At 42.5% G+C, this 21,128-nt stretch overlaps 1 protein-coding gene across 4 annotated transcripts in view; it reads left to right on the top strand.

The window, feature by feature from the left end:
• The first annotated feature begins 11,565 nt into the window (after positions 1 to 11,565).
• ripor3 (RIPOR family member 3) overlaps positions 11,566 to 21,128 on the top strand; it is a 61,227-nt gene continuing 51,664 nt past the window's right edge. For 2 of the 4 annotated variants that reach the window (XM_071386855.1, XM_071386865.1), the window contains exon 1: positions 11,566 to 11,860. The gene's annotated coding sequence lies outside the window, so the exon portion shown is untranslated. The remainder of the gene's footprint in view (positions 11,861 to 21,128) is intronic. The other 2 variants (XM_071386872.1, XM_071386879.1) reach the window with 2 other exon arrangements.

Consider the following 21,128-nt stretch of genomic DNA (forward strand, 5'->3'; position numbering starts at 1 on the left):
ACTTCCACAAGCTTCCCACAATAAGTTGGGTGAATTTTGGCCCATTCCTCCTGACAGAGCTGGTGTAACTGAGTCAGGATTGTAGGCCTCTTTGTTGGCACCCGCTTTTTCAGTTCTGCCCCCAAAAAATTCTGTAGGATTGAGGTCAGGGCTTTGTGATGGACACTCCAATACCTTGACTTTGTTGTCCTTAAGCCATTTTGCCACAACTTTGGAAGTACGCTTGGGGTCATTGTTAATTTGGAAGACCCATTTGCGACCAAGTTTTAACTTCCTGACTGATGTCTTGAGATGTTGCTTCAAAATATCCACATAATTTTCCTCCCTCATGATGCCATCTATTTTGTGAAGAGCACCAGACCCTCCTGCAGCAAAGCACCCCCACAACATGATGCTGCCACCCCCGTGCTTCACGGTTGGGATGGTGTTCTTCGGCTGGCAAGCATCCCTCTTTTTCCTCCAATCATAATGATGGTCATTATGGCCAAACAGTTCTATTTTTGTTTCATCAGACCAAAGGACATTTGTCCAAAAAGTACGATCTTTGTCCCCATGTGCAGTTGCAACCCGTAGTCTGGCTTTTTTATGGCGGTTTTGGAGCAGTGGCTTCTTCCTTGCTGAGCGGCTTTTCAGGTTATGTCAATATAAGACTCATTTTACTGTGGATATAGATAATTTGTACCTGTTCCCTCCAGCATCTTCACAAGGTCCTTTGCTGTTGTTCTGGGATTGATTTGCATTTTTCGCACCAAAGTACGTTCATCTCTAGGAGACAGAACGCGTCTCCTTCCTGAGCGGTATGACGGCTGTGTGGTCCCATGGTGTTTATATTTGTGTACTATTGTTTGTACAGATGAACGTGGTACCTTCAGGCGTTTGGAAACTGCTCCCAATGATGAACCAGACTTGTGGAGGTCTACAATTTATTTTCTGAGATCTTGGCTTGGATTTTGTTTGATTTTCCCATGATGTCAAGCAAAGAGCCACTGAGTTTGACGGTAGGCCTTGAAATACATTCACAGGTACACCTCCAATTGACTCAAATGATGTCAATTAGCCTATCAGAAGCTTCTAAAGCCATGACATAATTTTCTGGAATTTTCCAAGCTGTTTAAAGGCACAGTCAATTTAGCGTATGTAAACTTCTGACCCACTGGAATTGTGATACAGTGGATTATAAGTGAAGTAATCTGTCTTTAAACAATTGTTGGAAAAATTATTTGTGTCATGCACAAAGTAGATGTCCTAACCGACTTGCCAAAACTATAGTGGAATGGTTGAAAAAAGTTTTAATGACTCCAACATAAGTGTATGTAAACTTCCGACTTCAACTGTATGTATATACAGTGGGGCAAAAAAGTATTTAGTCAGCCACCAATTGTGCAAGTTCTCCCACTTAAAAATATGAGAGAGGCCTGTAATTTTCATCATAGGTACACTTCAACTATGACAGACAAAATGAGAAGAAAAAAAATCCAGAAAATCACATTGTAGGATTTTTTATGAATTTATTTGCAATTTATGGTGGAAAATAAGTATTTGGTCAATAACAAAAGTTTATCTCAATACTTTGTTATATACCCTTTGTTGGCAATGACAGAGGTCAAACGTTTTCTGTAAGTCTTCACAAGGTTTTCACACACTGTTGCTGGTATTTTGGCCCATTCCTCCATGCAGATCTCCTCTAGAGCAGTGATGTTTTGGGGCTGTTGCTGGGCAACACAGACTTTCAACTCCCTCCAAAGATTTTCTATGGGGTTGAGATCTGGAGACTGGCTAGGCCACTCCAGGACCTTGAAATGCTTCTTACTCCTTCGTTGCCCGGGCGGTGTGTTTGGGATCATTGTCATGCTGAAAGACCCAGCCACGTTTCATCTTCAATGCCCTTGCTGATGGAAGGAGGTTTTCACTCAAAATCTCACGATACATGGCCCCATTCATTCTTTCCTTTACACGGATCAGTCGTCCTGGTCCCTTTGCAGAAAAATGCTTGCATTTGCCAGAGAAATGCTTGCATTTGCCAGAGAAATGCCAAAGATTGGCAAATTCGCCACTGGCGCCCTGTGCTCTTCACAGATGAAAGCAGGTTCACACTGAGCACATGAGCACATGTGACAGACGTGACAGAGTCTGGAGACGCCGTGGAGAACGTTCTGCTGCCTGCAACATCCTCCAGCATGACCGGTTTGGCGGTGGGTCAGTCATGGTGTGGGGTGGCATTTCTTTGTGGGGCCTGGCAGTGCACCTCCTTGCACAAAGGCGGAGGTAGCGGTCCTGCTGCTGGGTTGTTGCCCTCCTACGGCCTCCTCCACGTCTCCTGATGTACTGGCCTGACTCCTGGTAGCGCCTCCATGCTCTGGACACTACGCTGACAGACACAACAAACCTTTTTGCCACAGCTCGCATTGATGTGCAATCCTGGATGAACTGCACTACCTGAGCCACTTGTGTGGGTTGTAGACTCCGTCTCATGCTACCACTAGAGTGAAAGCACCGCCAGCATTCAAAAGTGACCAAAACATCAGCCAGGAAGCATAGGAACTGAGAAGTGGTGTGTGGTCACCACCTGCAGAACCATTCCTTTTTGGGGGGTGTCTTACTAATTGCCTATAATTTCCACCTTTTGTCTATTCCATTTGCCCAACAGCATGTGAAATTTATTGTCAATCAGTGTTGCTTCCTAAGTGGACAGTTTGATTTCACAGAAGTGTGATTGACTTGGAGTTACATTGTGTTGTTTAAGTGTTCCCTTTATTTTTTTGAGCAGTGTATATATATACACACAGTGCCTTCGGAAAGTATTCAGACCCCTTGACCTTTTCTACATTTTGTTACGTTACAGCCTTACTCTAAAATTGATTAAATAAAAATAATCCATCAGCAATCTTCACACGATACCCCATAATGACAAAGCGAATGCAGGTTTTTTGAACTTTTTGCAAATGTATTAAAAATTAAAAATTAAATGTACATAAGTATTCAGACCTTTTGCTATGAGACACAAAATTGAGGTCAGGTGCACCCTGTTTCCATTGATCATCCTTGATATGTTTCTACAACTTGTGTCACGCCCTGACCTTAGAGATCCTTTTTATGTCTCTATTTTGGTTTGGTCAGGGTGTGAGTTGGGGTGGGTATTCTATGTTCTATTATTTGTATTTCTATGTTTTGGCCGGGTAGGGTTCTCAATCAGGGACAGCTGTCTATCGTTGTCTCTGATTGAGAACCATACTTAGGTAGCCCTTTTTCCCACCTGTCTTTGTGGGAAGTTGACTTTGTTTGTGGCACTTAGCCTTAAGCTTCACGGTTTGTTTTGTATTGTTTATTGTTTTGTCGGCGTCATTTCAAATAAAATAGAAAATGTACCCTCACCACGCTGCACCTTGGTCCACTTCATTTAACGGCGGTGACAACTTGATTTGAGTCCACCTGTGGTAAATTCAATTTATTGGACATGATTTGGAAAGACACACCTGTATTTATAAGGTCCCACAGTTGACAGTGCATGTCAGAGCAAAATCAAGCCATGAGGTCGAAGGAATTGTCCATAAAACCGAGACAGGATTGTTTCAAGGCACAGATCTGGTGAAGTGTACCAAACATTTCTGCTGCATTTAAGGTCCCCAAGAACACAGTGACCATCATTATTAAAAAGAAGAAGTTTGGAACCACCAATACTCTTCCTAGAGCTGGCCGCCCGGCCAAACAGAGCAATCGGGGGAGAAGGTCCTTGGTCAGGGAGGTGACCAAGAACCCGATGGTCACTCTGACAAAGCTCTAGAGTTCCTCTGTGGCGATGGGAGAACCTTCCAGAAGGACAACCATCTCTGCAGCTTTCCACCAATCAGGCCTTTATGGTAGAGTGGCCAGACGGAAGCCACTCCTCAGTAAAGGCACATGACATCCTGCTTACAGTTTGCCAAAAGGCATCTAAAGACTCTCAGACCACAAGATTCTCTGGTCTGATGAAACCAAGATTGAAGTCTTTGGCCTGAATGCCAAGTGTCACATTTGGAGGAAACCTGGCACCATCCCTACAGTGAAGCATGGTGGTGGCAGCATCATGCTGTGGGGATGTTTTTCAGCCGCAGGGACTGGGAGACTAGTCAGGATCAAGGCAAAGATGAACGGAGCAAAGTACAGAGAGATACTTGATGAAAACCTGCTCCATTCAGGACCTCAGACTGGGGGTGAAGGTTCACCTTCCAACAGGATGACGCCCCTAAGCACACAGCCAAGACAATGCAGGAGTGGCTTCGGGACTAGTCTCTGAATGTCCTTGAGTTGCCCAGCCAGAGCCCGGACTTGAACCCGATCGAACATCTCTGGAGAGACCCGAAAATAGCTGTGCCATGACGCTCCCCATCCAGCATGACAGAGCTTGAGAGGATCTGCAGAAAAGAATGGGAGAAACTCGCCAATACAGGTGTGCCAAGCTTGTAGTGTCATACCCAAGGAGACTCGAGGCTGTAATCGCTGCCAAAGGTGCTTCAACAAAGTACCGAGTAAAGGGTTGAATACTTGTGTAAATGTGATATTTCCGGTTTCTAAAAACGTGTTTTTGATTTATCATTATGGGGTATTGTGTGTAGATATGTGGTGGCAGGTAGCGTGTTGGACTTGTAACCGAAAGGTTGAAAGATCGAATCCCCGAGCTGAAATCTGTCATTCTGCCCATGAACAAGGCTGTTAACCCACTGTTCCTTGGCCGTCATTGAAAATAAGAATTTGTTCTTAACTGAGTTGCCTAGTTAAATAAAAAATAAATATAGACGAGGAGGAAAAAACAGTTGAATCAATTTTAGAATAAAATAATAATTAAAAAAATTATACTCTCTGAAAGCACTGTGTATATCAATTGATTCTTGAAGATTATAAACTGGGTGGTTCAAGCCCTGAATGCTGATTGGCTGACAGCCATGGTATATCAGACGTAACAAAATGTGGAAAAAGTCAAGGTGTCTGAATACTTTCTGAAAGCACTGTGTATATCAATTGATTCTTGAAGATTATAAACTGGGTGGTTCAAGCCCTGAATGCTGATTTGCTGACAGCCATGGTATATCAGACTGTAAACCACGGGTATGACAAAACATTTATTTCTGCTGCTCCACTTACGTTGGTTACCAGATTATAATCGCAATAAGGCATATACCACACCTCCTCTGGCCTTATTGCTTAAATATAACTTATAAATGTCTCATGAACTTAGTTCAACTGTCACACTCCATGTGAACCCAAAATATAAGCTTGTTTTTCTCCATACTTTGTAAACATTGTAAATGTTAGCAAACACTGTATAGCCTTATACCATGGTTTAAACAATAATTTGTATATCATGGATGGTCAGTCCTTGCATCCATAGCTCTGTCTATTAATCTGAGAGTGGTTAAATTTCTCCAGGTCCATCCCTCAGCTTTTTACCAAAACAGAGGCCGGGCGACAGTTTTGTTATTGTTTCATCTGTGGATTTACCCTTTAAACAGCTGCATAATTTCAAGATATCAAAGTGTCACCAACAGAAAGGTAAACAATAGCCTATAGCAAATGCAGCATATGGCATTCATTTTTTACATGTACAGTTGAAATTGGAAGTTTACATACACTTAGGGTGGAGTCATTAAAACTTGTTTTTCAACCACTCCACACATTTCTTGTAAACAAACTATAGTTTTGACAAGTCGGTTAGGACATCTACTTTGTGCATGACACAAGTAATTTTTCCAACAATTGTTTACAGACGGATTATTTCACTTATAATTCACTGTATCACAATTCCAGTGGGTCAGAAATGTACATACACTAAGTTGACTGTGCCTTTAAACAGCTTGGAAAATTCCAGAAAATGATGTCATGGCTTTAGAAGTCTTCCTGAAAAGTTTGACCCAAGTTAAACAATTTAAAGGCAATGCTACCAAATACTAATAAAGTGTATGTAAACTTCTGACCCACTGGGAATGTGATGAAAGAAATAAAAGCTGAAATAAATAATTCTCTCAACTATTATTCTGACATTTCACATTCTTAAAATAAAGTGGTGATTTTAACTGACCCAAGACAGGGAATTTTTACTAGGATTAAATGTCAGGAATTGCAAAGAACTGACTTTAAATGTATTTGGCTAAGCTGTATGTAAACTTCCGACTTCAACTGTAAATAGCAATTTTCAGTAGTGCTCAAAGCATGCCATTCCATGAGCTCCTCATATTTTTTCAACTTGAATCAATGAGCCCAATCAGTACTCCGTGACAACAAAATCGGTAGGGCTGGCTAATAAGTCCTTGGTTTAGGGGTTATGCTCAGGTAAAACAAGTTGGCTAATCTATACTTCTGCATTTCCAAGTCCTTTTCTTGAAGATCAAGGGGTATAACATTTATTGGAATGACTGGAATTCTGATGGGCTTTGTTTTGTAATGTAAAGATATCATTTAATCATATTATATGTAGTAGAAAGCGATGGGTTAGAAGAAGCCTACATAACCAACCCATAAACTAAAATTGAACATCCATATATGGCCAGCAATGTAAATTTAACATTGATTTATCTTGCAATCGATATCGTTCAATTGGTAGCATACATTTTTCTAATGCCTCTTAAGGGGAAAGTAATCTAAAAGTAACAGAATGTAATCAGATAACGTTACTGAGTTTGGGTAATCCAAAAGTTACGTTACTGATTACAATTTTGGACAGGTAATTAGTAACTGTAACGGATTACATTTAGAAAGTAACCTACCCAACCCTGTTTCATGAGTATGAGTTTCTGAAGCATGTAGTCTTAGTTTTGAAAAGACTCCATAAAGTGCGTAGTTCGTTCAAAGTGGGTACTAAAACGTTTAATGCAAGTCGGTACACAGCGGCCGAATGTCAATTACATGCATGTCAATCTCTCCTGGCTCAAAGTAGAGGAGAGATTGACTGCATCACTATTGGTCTTTGTGCGAGGTGTTGATGTGTTGAAAGTACCAAACTGTCTGTTCAACAGTTGGCACAGAGTTCGGACACTCATCAGTATCACACAAGACATGCAACCAGAGGTCTCTTCACAGTCCCCAGGTCCAGAACAGAAGCTGTGAAACACAGTATTAAATAGAGCCATGACTAAATGGAACTATCTGCCACCCCAGGTAACCTAAGATAGCAATAAAACCAGATTTTAAAAAACGGTTAAAAGAACACCTTACGGCACAACGGGGACTGTGAAGAGACACACAGACATTTTTATGCATTTTCTATTGTATTATGCATTGTATTATGTACAGTATGTGATACATGGTTGGGATACGACTGTGATCTGTACTTGTCTCGCCTGGCAGTCTTAAAATGATGCTCTAGCTGTGGGTTGCTCTGGATGGGAGTGTCTGCTAAATGACTCAATTATAATGTAAATGTAGTGCTATGTATATTCATGTATATTATATATTTTATTTGTTGTGTTGTTTCCTGTTGTTGTGTTGTTTCCTGTTTGCTGTGCTGTTTTCCAGGAAGTGTAGTCCCTGCCTTGGCAGCAACTAATTGGGGATCCTAATAAATACTAAAAATACAATGTAGAAACTGTTTTCCTACATTGGAACGACCTGCAGATGTCTTCTTTGTTTTTTGTATTTTATCACTTCTTTCTGTTTAAATGTTGTATTTATTTATCCTCTCTTGATGACAACAAATTGCTGTTGAATTCGTAAAATAACAATTCAGTATGTATTTACTCATTTTCGATATTCTGAAGTAAAAACTGACCCTGCCCAATGTCTGTACAGGAGGCTACACCTGCAATTCTGCTTATCTTGCCAATGCTTTGATTGAGTCTCAAGAGCTTAGCTGATTCTCCACCCATCTGCTCTACCAGTTACTGCAGTAAGCAAAGCACTGGGTCATGTTCTTTATGCACCAAACAGAAGAAAACGGACTAAAACCAGGAGGAACTACCTGGGCTTGTCCGTTTCAAAAAGTTTCAAATTCAAGTTTTATTGTAGTTCAGTAATACTGGGTAATAAACGATCATTGGGAGTTCTTGTCACAATTCTTGTCACTCTAAATCACAATTAGAGCTCTGCGCTTAGAAATCCCCAATCCATATGCGACTTGAGCATTTTATGAGAAACATATTTGGTTCTGTAAGGGTTAAAGAAGTTAGGCATCTGTTCCGTGCTCCCCTGCAATGCCCGACATTTGTCTTGTTTCCCTGCGCTCCCCCTTCTCACTGCTCTCTTAATTCGCTTGGAACTCAGCCCAGAGAAATCTAGAAAGTCCAATCTTTTTTTAATGATTTCGACCTTAAACTTCTCTGCTTTTACATTTACATTTAAGTCATTTAGCAGACGCTCTTATCCAGAGCGACTTACAAATTGGTGCATTCACCTTATGATATCCAGTGGAACAACCACTTTACAATAGTGCATCTAACTCTTTTAAGGGGGGGGGGGGTTAGAAGGATTACTTTATCCTATCCTAGATATTCCTTAAAGAGGTGGGGTTTCAGGTGTCTCCGGAAGGTGGTGATTGACTCCGCTGACCTGGCGTCGTGAGGGAGTTTGTTCCACCATTGGGGTGCCAGAGCAGCGAACAGTTTTGACTGGGCTGAGCAGGAACTGTACTTCCTCAGAGGTAGGGAGGCGAACAGGCCAGAGGTGGATGAACGCAGTGCCCTTGTTTGGGTGTAGGGCCTGATCAGAGCCTGAAGGTACGGAGGTGCCGTTCCCCTCACAGCTCCGTAGGCAAGCACCATGGTCTTGTAGCGGATGCGAGCTTCAACTGGAAGCCAGTGGAGAGAGCGGAGGAGCGGGGTGACGTGAGAGAACTTGGGAAAGTTGAACACCAGACGGGCTGCGGCGTTCTGGATGAGTTGTAGGGGTTTAATGGCACAGGCAGGGAGCCCAGCCAACAGCGAGTTGCAGTAATCCAGACGGGAGATGACAAGTGCCTGGATTAGGACCTGCGCCGCTTCCTGCGTGAGGCAGGGTCGTACTCTGCGAATGTTGTAGAGCATGAACCTACAGGAACGGGTCACCGCCTTGATGTTAGTTGAGAACGACAGGGTGTTGTCCAGGATCACGCCAAGGTTCTTAGCACTCTGGGAGGAGGACACAATGGAGTTGTCAACCGTGATGGCGAGATCATGGAACGGGCAGTCCTTCCCCGGGAGGAAGAGCAGCTCCGTCTTGCCGAGGTTCAGCTTGAGGTGGTGATCCGTCATCCACACTGATATGTCTGCCAGACATGCAGAGATGCGATTCACCACCTGGTTATCAGAGGGGGGAAAGGAGAAGATTAATTGTGTGTCGTCTGCATAGCAATGATAGGAGAGACCATGTGAGGATATGACAGAGCCAAGTGACTTGGTGTATAGCGAGAATAGGAGAGGGCCTAGAACAGAGCCCTGGGGGACACCAGTGGTGAGAGCACGTGGTGCGGAGACAGATTCTCGCCACGCCACCTGGTAGGAGCGACCTGTCAGGTAGGACGCAATCCAAGCGTGGGCCGCGCCGGAGATGCCCAGCTCGGAGAGGGTGGAGAGGAGGATCTGATGGTTCACAGTATCAAAGGCAGCCGATAGGTCTAGAAGGATGAGAGCAGAGGAGAGAGAGTTAGCTTTAGCAGTGCGGAGCGCCTCCGTGACACAGAGAAGAGCAGTCTCAGTTGAATGACTAGTCTTGAAACCTGACTGATTTGGATCAAGAAGGTCATTCTGAGAGAGATAGCAGGAGAGCTGGCCAAGGACGGCACGTTCAAGAGTTTTGGAGAGAAAAGAAAGAAGGGATACTGGTCTGTAGTTGTTGACATCGGAGGGATCGAGTGTAGGTTTTTTCAGAAGGGGTGCAACTCTCGCTCTCTTGAAGACGGAAGGGACGTAGCCAGCGGTCAAGGATGAGTTGATGAGCGAGGTGAGGTAAGGGAGAAGGTCTCCGGAAATGGTCTGGAGAAGAGAGGAGGGGATAGGGTCAAGCGGGCAGGTTGTTGGGCGGCCGGCCGTCACAAGACGCGAGATTTCTTTTCTCAGTGAAGTTGTTTCTATCTTCTAGTCATTGTTTCAAGCAAGTTGGGATAGCTGGTACTCACTGTCTGGCTCCATTAGGAGGTACTATCTGCCTGGATTTTCCTCTCAAATTCACTAAGAAGAAGCCAATGAGCTGACTGCCTGATTAGTCAGTTCCACTCCATAACCTAACTGTTTATGTTCATTCTCCATATAACATTATATGAATGCAGAAATGGACTGGCCATAGGGCAGTGCGGTCAAATGTCAGATGGGCTGGTCCATCTTTTGTCCTGTTGGCCTGTCTGGGTTTTCTGGATGGGCTGGTGTGTTAGTACGATTGACATGCGATAATTTTTATCTTGCCTCATCCATGGAAACGAAGTGATGCTGTAGACCCATGGGTAAGTGGGGTGAATAATCTGCACTTCAATGAAGAGATGAGTCTAATTTATTTTGCAAGTTACACATTCAACAACAGAGGGCGCTATTATGTCACATTAGACATATGCACAGACAGGTCATATACAGTACAGATCACTGGCTACATACAGAACAAGATATCAGTACAGCTGAATGCATGGTCTCTTGCTGTGATGGGAGCAGTATTTGTGTTACTCCAAAACAGTACATCTAGAATGCTAAAATATGTGCAGTTGTAATCAGATAAAGGTGGATCATGAAAGTATAAACGTTCCATGGTCTAAACTAAGTCTGTGAATATTTGGTGAATGTCATTGATATGTCAGCATGAACCATCAACAGAGTGATTAGACCAGTAGCATAGTCTGTAAACATACAGCAAGTAAAATATTAAGCGTAGCGTAAAGATTGATCAGATCCAGTAATAGGATTCTGTTTGTTAAAGCTATTCTTTTTCACAATAGAACCGGGTGAGATTATGCTTTATGTGGCTCTTTGACACATGTTGAAGAGCCAATCACAGGTACCGAAAGATTCTCCACACACAGATGCTTCAACTCTGTCTACTCCGTCACATGACATGGGGAGTGAAGTGGAGCCCGCTAAATAAGTCTCTTGCATTCCTTATCTCTTTTTGCACGTGTTCAAAGGGAAAGGGAGAAAGTGTTTATATGTCGCCCTTCTCTCAAAATGTTATATTTGGGACCTCTAGAGACATTTTGTATTGTGGGTTAATTTAATTAAATCTCTCGGTATTGCTGGTTTCCCCACATGACACCTCTTGGGTTATTCCTTTGTGTAGTAGAGTTGCAATAACTGTGTAATAGAGCTGTATGGGTGGTGTGATTGCCAAGTTTTCTGTTTTAGTCAAGCTGCCAAACGTGAAACTGACCAAGGGGAGGGGGAGAGGGCTCTGAGGCATTTTAATTTACAGCTTTGAAGTAACTCTGGGCCAGCAAGACAAAGAAGAGAAATGACACTGAAAACAATGGGCGGGGGGAAGAGAAGGAGAGAGAAAAAGAGAGAGAAATGACAAAGCATATGGGGTTGGGGAAAAGAGTGCAGGGGAGGAGTGGAGTGGAGACCCTTAACTTGGACGTGAGAGGGGGAATGACACGGAGCAGGAGAGAGAGAGGATGCAGAGGAGAGAGTGGCAGCAGAGAGAGGGAGAGAGTGTTTGCTGTAGTATTTGATGTGTCGAGCCTCTCTTCCAAGCAGCTTCTCGGAATCAAGTGTCACTTCTACCTCCTGGAGCCTCTCAGCTTAGCCGTCTCTCTGCAATCAGGAGTCAGCAGGCAGCTGCCCACCCTACACACACACACACACACACACACACACACACACACACACACACACACACACACACACACACCCCAATAGCTCTGGAGATGAGCAGCACAGAGGCACTTCAAGAGGCTGTCGGATACACATTCACCCTAGGATAGGAGTGTGTTTTCTATCAGGTAAGGTCAAACATTTGCTTTCAGTGCTATTACTGTACTTCCATTATTTACTTTGCCTCTTGCTCTGTCAAAGGTATTGCATGCTTTGGCTGTGTTCATTCAGTGTCCACCTTTACATTTCAAGGAAATCGCTCATCAGGATGACTGTCATACGTACAATTTTGTTTCCAGGGGATGAAAATGAGACTTTTAGCCCAAAAACATGTTTGCATTTGCCGAGAGCCTATACAGATGATGAAGTTGTTTACAGTGCATGTCGGCCATAGTTTCTCATGAACCCTTTGGACTGTTGCTTGCCAAATCAAACATAAACAACAAGGCTGGAGCAGAGGTTTGACTTCTGCAGGGCAATATTTCAAAACAAGTAAGCCTCATGTCTTCTCACAAGTCTGCAGCCTCCGTGTTTATTTTTCAAACTCTGGCACGTGCTCACGGAAAATGGTGAGCCACAATCTTTCTGATGGGAAAACTTGAGTGGACTGAACGCTTTCAAGCTGTGCTTTCCACAGGTGGGGGAACCTCTAGCTTCGAGTTAAATACTGTATAACATTGCATGGAGGTTGTGTAGAAGTGGTGTTTTTGTTTACTGTACACTAGGGCTCTCTTTGGGCTACTTTATCTTGGGGTTTCTCCCAGAGACTGCAAAGCAGATGATGTCTATTCTGAAGTAATACCCATTTTGATGTGAGTAATGAGGGCTAACAGAGCTTTGACACACGCTAATCAAAAGCAGCCTCCAAGGAAGAGTCAGACATGTCCCATGTAGGCTTATTAGCAGGGTGACATGGAGGGTTGCTGCAATCCTTAATTTAAAGATAAATATGACAAAATTATGAAAAATGGCTAGACTATACCTCTTAAAAATAACTGAACAATGCCTTAGACCCAGGACATGCTTTCAATGGTACTATCCCACTTAGTAGTGTACTGTCATCATAACCCTCCATTCCCTCCACCCTCGTCCACTCGATCCCACCCATCAATCCCCATCCCACCCTTCCTCCACCACCCCCCTGCAACTCGCATTGATGCCATTTTGTGAGAACCTGAAACTGAATTCCAGATTAAACTACTCGCTTGAGAAATATGAAACTCTGAAAGGGAGAGAAAATCCAAGCCAGGAATGAATGTTTCAGTTCCAGTTGTGAGAACTGTTTTTTCCCCCATACCGTATGGTGATGGAATTCAGTGAAAGAGGTAAATGTTTTTAAATAAAAGTGAAAAATAAAGACGTCAGTTGAGTAGCTCTCAGGATCCATTACCTTGCATAGACAAGCCATTAACATGGAATTCACTGTGCCAATAACCTTTTTCTGTCACGATCGTTGGAATAAATGGACCAAGGCGCAGTGTGCGTAGAGTTCCACATGTTTATTAAATGAAACTCACAAAAACAATAAAGAGTAACGAAATGTGATGCAAAGGCAGTGCTCACAGGCACTACACAAAAACAAGATCCCACAAAAACCCAGTGGGAAAAGGCTGCCTAAATATGATCCCCAATCAGAGACAACGATAGACAGCTGCCTCTGATTGGGAACCATACCAGGCCAACATAGAAATAAAAAAACTAGAGTACTCACCCTAGTCACACCCCGACCTAACCAACATAGAGAATAAAAGGCTCTCTATGGTCAGGGCGTGACATTTTCTCTTAGAGTGTAGGTCTATCTCTGTGATGATAGTTATTCTTGTAAATCGTGACAATCCCATCTTTTTTCCCACAAATATTTCTTCTTCATTTTAACAACATTTGAAAAATATATTTGTATAGACCACAGTATCAGCTATCACACCATGTACAGTGCTTTTAGAAAGTATTCCCACCCCTTGACATTTTCCACATTTTGTTGTGTTACAAAGTGGGATTAAAATGGATTTAATTGTCATTTGTTTGTCAATGACCTACACAAAATACACTCTAATGTCAAAGTGGAAGAAAGATTTACATTTAAAAAATATAATATAATTTATCTTTATTAGATATTCAACCGCTTATGGCAGCAATTACAGCTGTGAGTCTTTCTGGGTAAGTCTTTAAGAGCTTTGCACACCTGGATTGTACAATATTTGTACCAGATTTTTTTACCCAATTGGTACGGACTTGGGAGAGGCGATGGTCGAGAGCCATGCGTCCTCCAAAACACAACACAGCCAAGCCGCACTGCTTCTTGACACAATGCCCACTTAACCCGGAAGCCAGCTGCACCAGTGTGTTGGAGGAAACACTGTACACCTGTCAGGCGTGCACTGTGCCCGGCCCACCACATGAGTTGCCAGTGCGTGATGGGACAAGCACATCCCTGCCGGCCAAACCCTCCCCTAACCCGGACAACGCTGGGCCAATTGTGTGCCGCCCCATGGGTCTCCCGGTCGCGGCCGGCTGCGACAGAGCCTGGACTCGAACCAGGATCTCTAGTGGCACAGCTAGCACTGCGATGCAGTGCCTTAGACCACTATGCCACTCAAGAGGCCCATACAGGATTATTAAAAAAATTCTTCAAGCTCTGTCCAGTTGGTCGTTGATCTTTTCTAGACAGCCATTTTCAGGTCTTGCCATAGATTTTCAAGCCAATTTAAGGCAAAACTGTAACTAGGCCACTCAAGCAAAATCCTAGAGGAAAACCTGGTTCAGATTGCTTTCCAACAGACTGGGAGACAAACTCACCTTTCAGCATGACAACAACCTAAAACAGTGCATATTTGGCCTCCCAGTCTGTTGGAAAGCAGCCTGAACTATGTGTTCCTCTAGGATTTTGCCTGTGCTTAGCTCTATTTTGTTTCTTTTTATCCTAAAAAACTCCCTAGTCCTTGCCGATGACAAGCATGCCCAGAAAATGATGCAGCCACCACTATACTTGAAAATATGAAGAGTGGATTTGCCCCAAACATAACGCTTTTGTATTCAGGACATAAAGTTAGTTTCTTTGCGACATTTTTGCTGTTTTATTTTTGTGCCTTATTGCTAACAGGATGCATGTTTTGGAATATTTTTATCTGTACAGGGTTCCTTTTTTTCACTCTGTCAATAAAGCCCCACAGTGGAGGTGTCATAATACCGATAAAACCTAGCGGACAGACAGAGAAATGGTTCGTATTGTTTTTTCACCATAAATTTTTCCCATAGGGGATTTTAAAAACACTTAAAATAAGGGCTGTGTTTCGTATAGGCTTAGCCTGGCGTGATGCTTTGATAACCATGTGAATCTCTCTCAGACAAGATTAATTTGATCAATATATTTTGCAGTCTACTACTGGTTGATACATGCAACGTCTGAGCAGGGGAACGTAACCAATATCTGTGGTGCTGCTCGTGGCAACATCCTCTCAATGGGACCGCCAGATTCAGAAGCTTGAAAACCACATACATTTTTTTTGCTTGAAACCCCCATTAAATTTTTTCCCAAAATGTAGACAATTTATTTTTTAACTGAACATAATTCATGATGGTTTTATTTTATTTGTAGTTCCTTTTGGAGTCAAAGATAATAATTTCAGTATTGTTTTAGTTTTTCAAACGGGTTTATTAGTTATTCTATTTCAGTTTATAAAATAGTATTTTCATGATTAGCTTTTGTTTTAGTTTCAATTTTAGTTTACTATAATAACCTTGGTTTGTTGATAGTATCCGGACTGTCTAAATAAGGTGGATTTATGTCAACTCCGTCATGCACATAATAAACTCTATGGCAGCTAGCCATATTCCAAGATCTTCATTTCAATCCCCCAAAAATCGAATATCTTAAGTAAACAAATTAGCCTTCCGGAAAGGCAACAACAACAAATGGCTGTCCAAATACTGTAGAAAGTAAATGGGATTTTTTTTAAATTATCTGATCAGAACTGTATCGTTTTACTGAGAAAAATAAAGCTTTCAAATGAATTACATATTAGATAATAGGCCATATAAGAACGGCATGTGAATATCGATTAGTACAGTTGGTATATAATGTTTGGCTAACAGAAAACAAATGGAATGTGTTAGCTAGCATTAGCAAAGGTTTGCAAATGATTTCCTTTTAAGACTGACACATGACCTCTGTGTCCCCCATGTTCCCTCCTCAACCCCCAGGGAGGAAGCCTCCTAGCTTGTAGTGCACTACATAGGGAATAGGGTTAATTTGGGACACAACCACACACATCCCTCCCTGGCTTCGAAATAATACCCAGAATGGTGCCTAACACCCAAAACATTGATTACTCTGAGAGGAAAAAATGTGTAACTCTGAAGCAAGAAAAGAGACTGTGTTACGGAAACATCCGCAGAAGGCTCCCTTGTAACAGTAGGCCTACTGAGTTGCAATGATTAACTAGACATTATGATAGAGTTAGCCTGTCCATAGCCAATAAAGATAAGGAATAAGATTGACCAAAACAGGTCGGCAGTAGCTGTTCATCTATGATAATTAATAGGATTGTGTCACTTTCTGTGGCTTTGGAGAAAAATGGTGTCACTTTCTGTGGCTTTGGAGAACAATGGCATCTACTACAGGAAGGTATTTGTGGAACTATGCCATGGCACACATAGGAAAATTCTATGCACCCCCATCCTCTGGAGTCAGATATCCGGTTTTACTTTTCCAGATGACCATTTACATTAGTAATGTATGGAGGCATTGGCATATGCCGATAAAAAGGTACAGTGCTGATAGGAAACAAGGCTTTATCATAAAGTTATTGAGCTAGGAGTTCTGCTGAATGTTAGTTGTTGTGGGGGCAAAAGTTTTGCAGTGACTTCAATGGCTATACTTCCCACTGGTGTACCAGAGCATTTAATACTGATTCTTCCACTGTGAATTCTTATTTTTCTTCCCGCAATGGGATTTTGCCTCTGCCTGGAACATAAGTCGTTTAGAAAATAAGAATGAGGAGAGAAGTAATAGAGGATGGATGGGAATGGGATGCAGGCCTGTGAGTGTTTTGCATTTCAAACGAGAGCCAACATCCCATTGCCTCCAACTGAGGTGTGTAGAGAGAGAGAGAGAGAGAGAGAGAGAGAGAGGGAAGGAAGGAAGGAAGGTGAGCAATAATAAAAAGAACACTTACTGGACAGTATGTACTGTCCTCTGTGTCCTTTATTGTATCCATTACAGCCTAAAGTAAATAAGGTCCAGTGTAAGTCATGAATGTCCCTTCAGGGCCACTGTACAGGAGCCATGATCCCAGGAGTCTAGTCATGGGGGAAGCTTGTTATGCTATTCCCTATGAACATGTAATGCACTACTTTTGACCAGGGTCCATAGGGAATAGGGTGCCATTTGGGATGCAGCACTAATACAGCCCATCTGGCATTCCACACAAACAGGATGCAGGGCACCAGTAGCTCTGGGATCCATTAAAACAAAACAGAACAAAAATATCAACTTGAAAGAAGCCTTGATTGAACTCCTCGTGGATCTGTCTCTGTCTGCCCTGTCATCTCTCAGGCTTTCAAGTGGCTCTCTACAAATACCAAAGGGGAGAGATTTTGTGCTCGGGTTTAAACCAAAAAAACCCGCCTTTATTTTTGTTGACACTGTGGAAATCGTGTGCATGTGACCCTCTTTGTTTCTAAAGGGAATTGTTAAAACCATTTGTTTGTTTCCCTGAAATATTGACTGTTTAACCAGTCTCCTCATCACCAGTTTTAAAGGCCCAGTGCAGTCAAAAACTGTATTTTTCTTATTTCATATATATTTCCACACTATGAGGTTGTAATAATACTGTGAAATTGTGAACATGATGATAATGCCCTTTTAGTGTAAGAGCTGTTGGTAAGAGCAGCCGGAAATTTCAGGCTGTTTTGTTGGGATGGAGTGTTGGCCTTCCAAGGTGACATCACCATGCAGTAAAGTAGTTAATAGATAAAAAAGAAAGACAGTTCCAAACCTCTCTGGCAATAACAGATAATTTTCTGATAATATCTTCAGTTTTATAGCTAATTTCCTGCAATTCTACACATTTTGTAATGACTTAATGTATGCCATGTTAATATAATATCTGAGTGAGAATGTTTAACAAAATCAATGGGGGCACCCTGGAGGTCAGGGCCCCTGGGCACGTGCCCTGTGTGCCTGGTCGGTATTCGGACATGATTACTACTACTACTAAGTATAGATAGCTGGCGAGACTAACCACCACTCTCAAAATTGTCAGCTGACATGGCTAATTGAGTGACTGTCTGTGACTGACATAACAAGAGAAAAACTGCTAATGCACTACTAAATTTCGAAATTGCACCTGGTGTTTTCTACTATTCTTACTCTCAACAGTAAGTTGAGACCCCGACTGAGTCACCCCCCCCCCCCCCCCCCTGAGTCACCCCCCCCACCCCCCACCCCCCAATAAATAAATAAAATATTCATAAAAAATAATAATATATATATGTTTTGGATTGGGGGCCCACTAGCGACCACTTAGAACTCTTGGAACTGGCCCTGCTCATCACATTTTATTAGCATGTTTTTTGGGGGAAAACAACAATATGGTGATCATAATGATGCAGAATGTTGCATGGGAAAGACATTATATTCACATTATATTCACATAAAGTCAAAGTGCACATAAAACTTTCTTCATATAAGATATTGAAAACTATCATCTGTTTCTATGCAATTTTACCTGCTGGCTAGTGAATAGCCAGACACATAGTCCCACCTCCCTTTCCCTCCCTATGCCAAGCACTGCATTCAAGTAACGCATAACAGAATCTGACATCTTTTCCAGGTTTGCCTTCAATTCACAGAGTCAGCAGGAGAGTAAATTAGAATGTATTCCCTCCTCACTCTGCACACGCATGTGCACACAAGCACACACACACACTTTAAATAATTGTCATTGTCTGCCTCGACCGACGACACACATTTAGATTAAGATAAATGTATTGGTCAATTGCACATAAGGTCCAACCAAAAGTTTACTTCTGCTTTGAACCCACCCCATCGAAGTATACATATACATACACATATACAGGTCTTGGAGAGGTGCGGGACATCCTTTGATGCTCCCACGGTATAGACCTACATGAATACTCCAAGAACCGTCTTTTATGTAAGTCAGGAAGTGGAGTCTTCCCTATTTTATTCTTAAGGATGATCATCTATGTATTGATTCCGGAGGGATTTTCATAACAGCTTTGAATCAAGATGGCGCCGAAGAACATGGCTGACGTTTTACGTTCTCCCAACCAATTGTGCCATTTTGTTATTTTTGTTTTGTTTTGTGTAACTTATTTTTTTACTTATTGTGTACATAATATTGCTGCTACCGTCTCTTATGACCGAAAATAACTTCTGGACATCAGAACTGCGATTACTACCAAGACAGTCGTGAAGAGGGCACGACAAAGCCTTTCCCCCTCAGGAGACTGAAAAGATTTGGTATGGGTCCCCAGACCCTCAAAAGTTCTACAGCTGCACCATCGAGAGCATCCTAACCGGTTGCATCACCGCCTGGTAAGGCAACTGCTCGGCATCTGACCATAAGGCGCTACAGAGGGTAGTGCGAACGGCCCAGTACATCACTGGGGCCAAGCTTCCTGCCATCCAGGACCTATACAATAGGCTGTGTCAGAGGAAAGCCCATAAAATTGTGAGAGACTCAGTCACCCAACTTATAGACTGTTTTCTCTGCTACCGCACGGCAAGCGGTGCTGGAACTCCAAGTCTAGAACCAAAAGGCTCCTCAACAGCTTCTACCCCCAAGCCATAAGACTGCTGAACAATTAATAAAATCGCCACCGGACAATTTACATTGACACCCCCCCCCCTTTTGTACACTGCTGCCACTCACTGTTTATTATCTATGCATAGTCACTTCACCCCCACCTACATGTACAAATTACCTCAACTAACCTGTACCCCCTCACATTGACTCGGTACCAGTGCCCCGTGTATATAGCCTCATTATTGTTATTCATATTGTGTTACTTTTTATTATTACTTTTTATTTTAGTCTACTTGGTAAATATTTTCTTAATTTCTGTTCTTTAAGGGCTTGTAAGTAAGGATTTCACGGTAAAGTCTACACTTGTTGTATTCGGCGCATGTGACAAATAAAGTTTGATTTGATTTGATTTGAATGTCTGAAGTTCCACCCTATTCCCTATACACAATGTACTCTATTGGCCCTGGTCAAAAGTAGTGCACTCTATAGGGAATAGAGTGCCATTTGGGACATTGCCTGGAAGATCGATATGAATGGCCTTCCTATTGTTAAGAGAAAGGTTATAACTGATGAGCACAATACTAATATGGGGAAAGGGCAACAATCGTTCAGATATAATTTCTCACATTTGGCACTACAAAACAGGGTTTGACTTGAACTTTAGAGGCAGAAATGTCATTTGATTTACATTTGATTCACTTTCAGAAAACAAATAATGCTGTTAATTATGCCATGATGAAGGTATGACAACAATAAGGGAATGATTAAGATGCCATGATAAATCATGCAGGGGCCAAGTTCATCACCAAAAGGGAACACAGAGCAAGCATGGAGAGAGGCATGCAGCATCTGGAGAAAACATTTTGACTAACCATTATATACCCCGAATATCTCCCCATTTTTTTTTACCTTCCTGTTTAAAGGAAGTTTTTGCTGGCTTGTATGGCGCTAAAGTGTCTCATCGTTTCTGGTTACAGAATTAGTATCAAGGTTTAATGGGTATTCACGTTATGGGCCTTTTCTTTACAAGAGGGTCTCTCTGGTGAGGGTTCCAGTGGTTAGCCTGTGGTCCAGGTTGTGTGTGTGTGTGCTTATTTATGTGTTTGTTATTTCTTTGAATGTCTGTGGGGGTATACATGAGTGTGGGGGTATACATACACTATATAAACAAAAGTATGTGGACACCCCTTCAAATTAGTGTATTTGGCTATTTCATGCACACCCGTTGCTGACAGGTGTATTCAATCGAGCAAACAGCCATGCAATCTCCATAGACAAACATTGGCAGTAGAATGGCCTTACTGAAGAGTTCAGTGACTTTCAACGTGGCACCATCATAGGATGCCACCTTTACAACAAGTCAGTACGTCAAATTTCTGCCCTGCTAGAGCTGACCTGGTCAACTGTAAGTGCTGTTATTGTGAAGTGGAAACGTCTAGGAAGAACAATGGCTCAGCAGCGAAGTGGTAGGCCACACAAGCTCACAGAATGGGACCGCCAAGTGCTGAAGCGTCTGTCCTCGGTTGCAGCACTCACTACAGAGTTCCAAACTGCCTCTGGAAGCAACATCAGCCTAAGATCACCATGCGCAATGCCAAGCGTTGGCTGGAGTGGTGTAAAGCTT

Source organism: Salvelinus alpinus, chromosome 2, assembly GCF_045679555.1.
Source record: "Salvelinus alpinus chromosome 2, SLU_Salpinus.1, whole genome shotgun sequence".
Classification (NCBI taxonomy): Eukaryota; Metazoa; Chordata; class Actinopteri; order Salmoniformes; family Salmonidae; genus Salvelinus; species Salvelinus alpinus.